This window comes from Leuciscus leuciscus (genome assembly GCF_965113295.1).
Source record: "Leuciscus leuciscus genome assembly, chromosome: 1".
NCBI lineage: Eukaryota > Metazoa > Chordata > Actinopteri > Cypriniformes > Leuciscidae > Leuciscus > Leuciscus leuciscus.
In genome coordinates this window covers 53,795,721-53,801,751 of record NC_138725.1, presented here as the reverse complement: position 1 = coordinate 53,801,751, position 6,031 = coordinate 53,795,721, and positions in this window count along the sequence as shown.

The window sequence follows — 6,031 nt, the reverse complement described above, 5'->3', positions numbered from 1 at the left end:
TTGAACACGAGGTTGATCCTGTCACTTAAACCATGCATGTGTAGTTCATGTGTACCATGAAATGAGCCAATATAAGGATATAGTACCGCACACATACACACAGTTGTGAATATGAAGCTGATCTGATGAGAGAGAAAAAAAGTGCAGAGTGCAAAAGTTTCAAATAAAATAGCAGGGTATTTTAGTTTATTTCACTGAAAGTGTTTTGTGCAAAAAGTGTTGACTTTTTTTTTTTATACAAAAAGAAAAGAAAAGGTTTTTTGACCGCAGTGTTCAGCAGGGCATCTGACATTGCACTCACATTACTGTCATGCCTGAAGGACATCTTCACACGCAACCCGAAATGTTGTGGGAAATGTTATGTATCCACAGCAACTTTGCCAATACTGAGATTTTGGACTTGCAAATGGACCTGGAGGGTGTCATAAGAAGCCGAAGATTTAGACTAATCTTACCTCAAAACCACCTCGAAGCAATGCGGTTTGAAATAAATGATTTACTGATATTGTTGACACTTGGCTGCAGAACTTGTCACACCTCATATAAGGCCTCCAAAAATGACAATATCCTTAATGGAACAAAAGGATCGTAAAAAACAACAAATATGTACTAATCTAAGGTGGATCCACTGAACCGTATTACAGCACATTATCGCTTCGTAATGAGACATTTCTTCATCTTCGACTTTAATGCTTGAAAGCAGACTGTCGATTATGTAAGTATCTAGCCCATCTTCATTCCTGATAAATGAGACAGGTGTATTCCTCCTCTCTCATTCTTTTCACTCTTAGCACCTCAGTTCTCTTTAACATGATAATGAAAAACGGCTTCCCTTCCACTTTGAAGACCTGCAAGTTAGTCGGTGGAATTTTAATAGGTGGCAACTGTAAGCTATGTTTAGCTAAAACACAGTACATTGTGTGGGTATGTGAATGTATAAGACACTTTAAGAGACATCCTAACCATACCTCCCGCCGAAATAGCATCAGTGGAATGACAATGTTTGTAGGCTAACCAGCACAATGTTTATCTGTTCTGCATAAATCAGAAGTAACTATTATCAAAAGAGATTGTCACAAGATAAAGATTCCAGTTTCCAATACGAAAAGTCATTTATTATTATTATAGTAAACTGTGGTAAAATACAAAAGGTGTTACAGGGTGTGCGTTAAACGCAAAAAAGACCAACAAAGTGAAGGAGAGGAACTTAAATACACATGAACTAAATGAAAAACAGCTGTGAAGATTAGTGTCCATGGAAACTGATTAGTGGCGGGAAATTCAAACAAAGGAACACGTGATGAATGAAAACAAACTAAGTTCACGAAAGCGAAACCTAGAACAAACGCAACTGAATAAGCATGACAGAACGCCCCATCCTGGAAGGCTCAACCTTGTGGCATGGAGTGGAGGCGGACGAGGAGGAGGTGAAGGGATTGTGATGGAAGGACAGCGATGAGACCCCGGCAGCGATGGTGGACATCCGATGGTACAGACCCAGAGTCTAGAGACACAACAGCCCACGGCGCAGTCGAGGGAGGGAGGAGCCAAGGTGGAGTAGAGACTGACGTCAACTGGGGGAAGACCGGAGGCGAAGCCGATGGATCACAGGGCGCAGAAGGAGAGCCGATGGAGCAGAGTGACATCACTGGAACAGGAGGCATAGGCAACGAGCATCTGAGGTGGAGCCAGATTACCCGAGGACTGAGGCGATGCCGGTGTGATGGAGGACTGAAGCATACCCGAAGGGAAGCAGGAGTCCACTGCAGCCATGGGGTGGAGGAATGGAGCGAAGTGGAAGATCCTCAAGTCCGTGGCAGAGGTGGAGTGACGACTGACCAAGGGGGAGCTGATGGGACGAGGGAACCCAGTGGAGTTGAAAGGCCGAGGGTGGACCCATAGAATCTACTCGCTCAGGCGCTGATGGAATTTGCTCGACCTGAGGCTTGATTTCACAGCTTTGCCTTACAGATGGCGAAGGGCTGCAAACTTCCAGCAGAGCCGGGGCTGGAGGACTGGCTGAGCAGATGGAGGGTCCTCTTTATTGCGAGGGTCAGCGTTGTCCACTTATCATCGGGCTCTGGCTGACGCATCGCAGCGGGTGGTAGCTCTGTCTAAGGGGGGCTCACGATTCCTCCATGACCACAGGTGGTGAAACAGGCTCTGGATCCAGATGTGTTCTGGACAGGGGGTAGACACTCTCCAGAAACCAGATGATGACATCCCTCCAGTTTATTCCAGAGGTGTCTGGGAGGTCTATGGTATAGAGGTAGTTAGCCCAGATCCAGAACAAAGACTTCAGGGTCTTGTCGTCGAAGGGGCTGGTGAAGGCAAGACGACAGTTATGTGTAATTCGCGAACGAGTCGGCACTAAGAGCCAATTCTTTGTAGCGAACGAGAAGAGCCGACTCCCATTCGGGGAGAGCCGAATCTTCAGACGCAGGCAGGGGCGCAACTTTTTTTGGATGGGCACACCATGTGGCCAATCACATGGGAGGATAGACTAGGATCATACCATTATGTGAAAGAAGGAAGGGGGACACACGCTCCAAAGATAGCGAGTGTAGTGGTACAGGCCAGGTACATAGAGCGATAGAGAGATTTAAATGCAAGCGTGTTGGGAGAAAGTGAAGAAATGAGCGAAAACCGAAAAAGCAGCAGCATCTGGCTGCACTTCAATGATATTGGAGACTTCTCAAAAACAGGACAAATAGTCACAGAGAGGAGAAATCGCATCAGCCCATCCAAGCTGAGGCATCTGATATTGAAGTTTTATTGAAATGTTAAATAATAGGAACAATTTTTTTTTTTATCAAAAAAATATATAAAAAAGGCTTTTATGAAAACACTGAATAAAAAAAATTTCTTACCAACATAAAAATCACTCACAATTGCTAAATTAGGCTAAAACAGAAGTCCGAGTAATACTAAATGAAGAGCCATTTGGGAGCCGTAAGAGCCGGCTCTTCTAAGGAAGCCGACAAAAAGAGCCGAATGAAATGAAAACAAAGTAAAAGTCTATGAAACGAAACTAAAAACAAACACAACTGAATAGGCGTGACAATTATATATATATATACACACACAAACACTTGTGGTTTAAGCAGAACAGATAAATTAACAACAATAATAACAGCACAAATGCAATATTAAGTATTATATAATATATCATATTATATAGGTGTGTGTATTGTTATATACAATATAAAAAATATAAAAAAATATATGATTATATATTATTCAATAGTTATGAATATATTACTATATATATATATATATATATATATATATATATATATATATATATATAACTAGATTTTATATCATTTAATATTCCATTTGTGATTAATATAATATAATTTAAAATATAAAGTAAAATACACAGATTAAATGTCACCTTTATATATATATATATATATAATCATGTTAATGTGTCAATAGCAAAATCAAAACCGTGAGACCTCACTAAACTTTTGCAGTAAACACAAGCTCAGAATACTTAAAATCCCAGTGGCATCCCTGGCGCTCTGAGTAATGGGTAGTTATGGCGAAAGCTGATCAGACAGTGACAGGATGTGAGATTTATGACTGTCCACTGACAGAGGCCTCTTCTAAACAGAGGTTTCTGTTTCCTTTTCCTGCCATGTTTATGTGCTCTATTCTCATATGCCAGTTCTTCTTGTGGACATATTTGAAGTGGGATTGAGTTCAGAATCAGACTTTATATTAGCAAAAGTTGAGCAAGTCACACACCATGGTACATTTCTCCTGGGAAAAAATTAACAAAATGTTTATTCCCTGAATAAACAACCACAACATTTCAGTCTGAATAACTTGCAAATATTTTGTGACCTAAATGCAATACTAACTGACTAAAACTAGCATGTCAAATTGTTTGTTATTCGCTTTTTGGGCTTTTTGTGTCTTTCTGTGTGTGTTCAGACAAATACAGTGGCAGGCAGAGAGCGAAAGAGTGAGCTAGAGAGAAATGCCCTTATGATGCCACACACACCACTGTTCTGTCTCAGTTTCAACCATGTGCTTCTTGGCATCCACACATTCATCAGGGCTGTGATGATAGTTCTTCACTGAATGATCTATTTGTAGAGAAATTCACAAGTTACCTAATACCAAACATTTAGAGAGGGCTAAACGCTTGAGATTTGTAAAGTCAAATGTTCAATGTTTTACTTCTCATTGGTTTAACAGTTAAAGCCGGGAAAACAAATGAAGGTCTCCTGCTTGGTCGTTTGACTTGGTACATTTTAGCCCACCAGGGCTGTTTACAGAGGCCAGTAAGCACAAAGATGTCAGACCTTGGCATACCAGCAGATCCCTTTACTTGCGAGCTCTGTTTTGCTCGCTTCAGAGTTTAACCATGACTTTGACTTTGGCCTGGACACAAAGAGACTGTGATTGATTAAGGTCATTGACTTGTCCTGCTCCATGGGACTACAAAATCTTTCAGAGAACATGGGTGGGTGGTGTGGTCAAGGGTTTAGGGGAACACGATAGAGTGTTGTCTGCGCTGAGCCTCGTAAGATCCAGATTTACCACACACTGCCAAAGTTATACATGAACGGACCCAAGACAAACAGGCCCACAAGCTGAGAATGACTGACAGCTGACAAAGATAGCCACAGAAAGGGGACATGAGCATATGGTCTGCGGGAGTCGATCAAGAACATTCTATCCCCAAGTTCACTTCTGTTTACAGCAAACAAACTACTAGCCGCATGATTGGCAACGTCTTATGAAATAGCAATGAGAGGATGGATAAAATCTCAGAGAAGAGTCATGTCTGTTGAAAGTGAAGCTTTGATGATTAATCTCAACCAACTGTTGCCATGAGCTGCCTTTTTCTGAATATAACTAGGGGGAAAAGTCCCTTTCATGTCACCGACATTATAATTCAAAAGTAAAAGTTTGGTAGGATTTTTTCATGCTTTTGAGAGAAGTTTATGTTTACCACTGCTACATTTATTTGAATACACATACAGTACAAGCAGGAATAATGTGAAATGTTTTTACTATATTTTAAAGTGTAATTTATTCCTGTGATGGTAAAGCTGAATTTTCAGCATCATTATTCCAGTCTTCAGTGTCACGTGATCCTTCAGAAATTATTTTGATATGATGATTTGGTGCCCAAGAAACATTTATAATCAATGTTGAAAACAGTTGTGCTGCTGAAGGAATACCTCTGATGGATAAATATGAAGTTCAAAAGAACAGCATTTATTTAAAATAGAAATCTCTTGCAATATTATAAATGTCTTTTTAATTTCAATTGAATGTGTCTTTGCTGAATAAAAGTATTAATTTCTTCTTTTTTTATATATATAAAGAAGCTGTAATATACACTGTAAATACATTGTAACCCACTTCACTTTTTACCAGTAAACTTCTCAGGCTTATTTATTTATGGCATCAATGTGCAAAGAGAAGTGGTATTTTCAGCATCAACATAACACAACATAACATAAAATAAACCCAAATGGCACTGGGTCAGAAAACAAGACAAGAGCATTAGATGGAGTTGTAAAGATCTCCATCCTCTGATCACCTGTGAAGGGGCGAACAAACTATACTCTTCATTCCACTGAATTCCATTAATACGCATGCGGATGCGGATGAGGGAGACAGGAAACTCAAGCGAATCATTTTTGTATGTCGCTGTGTTCCAAAGTTCAAGTTCGGGAAACTCTGCCCAGCGAATTCCTTCCACGTGAAGACGTGTGACTAACAGAAGAATGATGTCATAACGTGATTTTTTTTTTTTAGCTGCAGTAAAAAGATGCAAACTTTAAATCTGCAGATTGCAGTAAAGTGGAGTAGATTGCATATTTTGACATTTTTGATGTACTGTCTTTAAAAATAAAATAAAAAACACAGATTGGGATGTCATTTTGCAGCTGTTGCAGTGTCCGTAGAAATTTAGCGTGCTCAAAGTCCAGTGTGACGCGGCTTTAGTTTTCGAAGTGCTTGATTATGGCAGTACTTCTTGTAAACATCCATGCTGACAACGTCG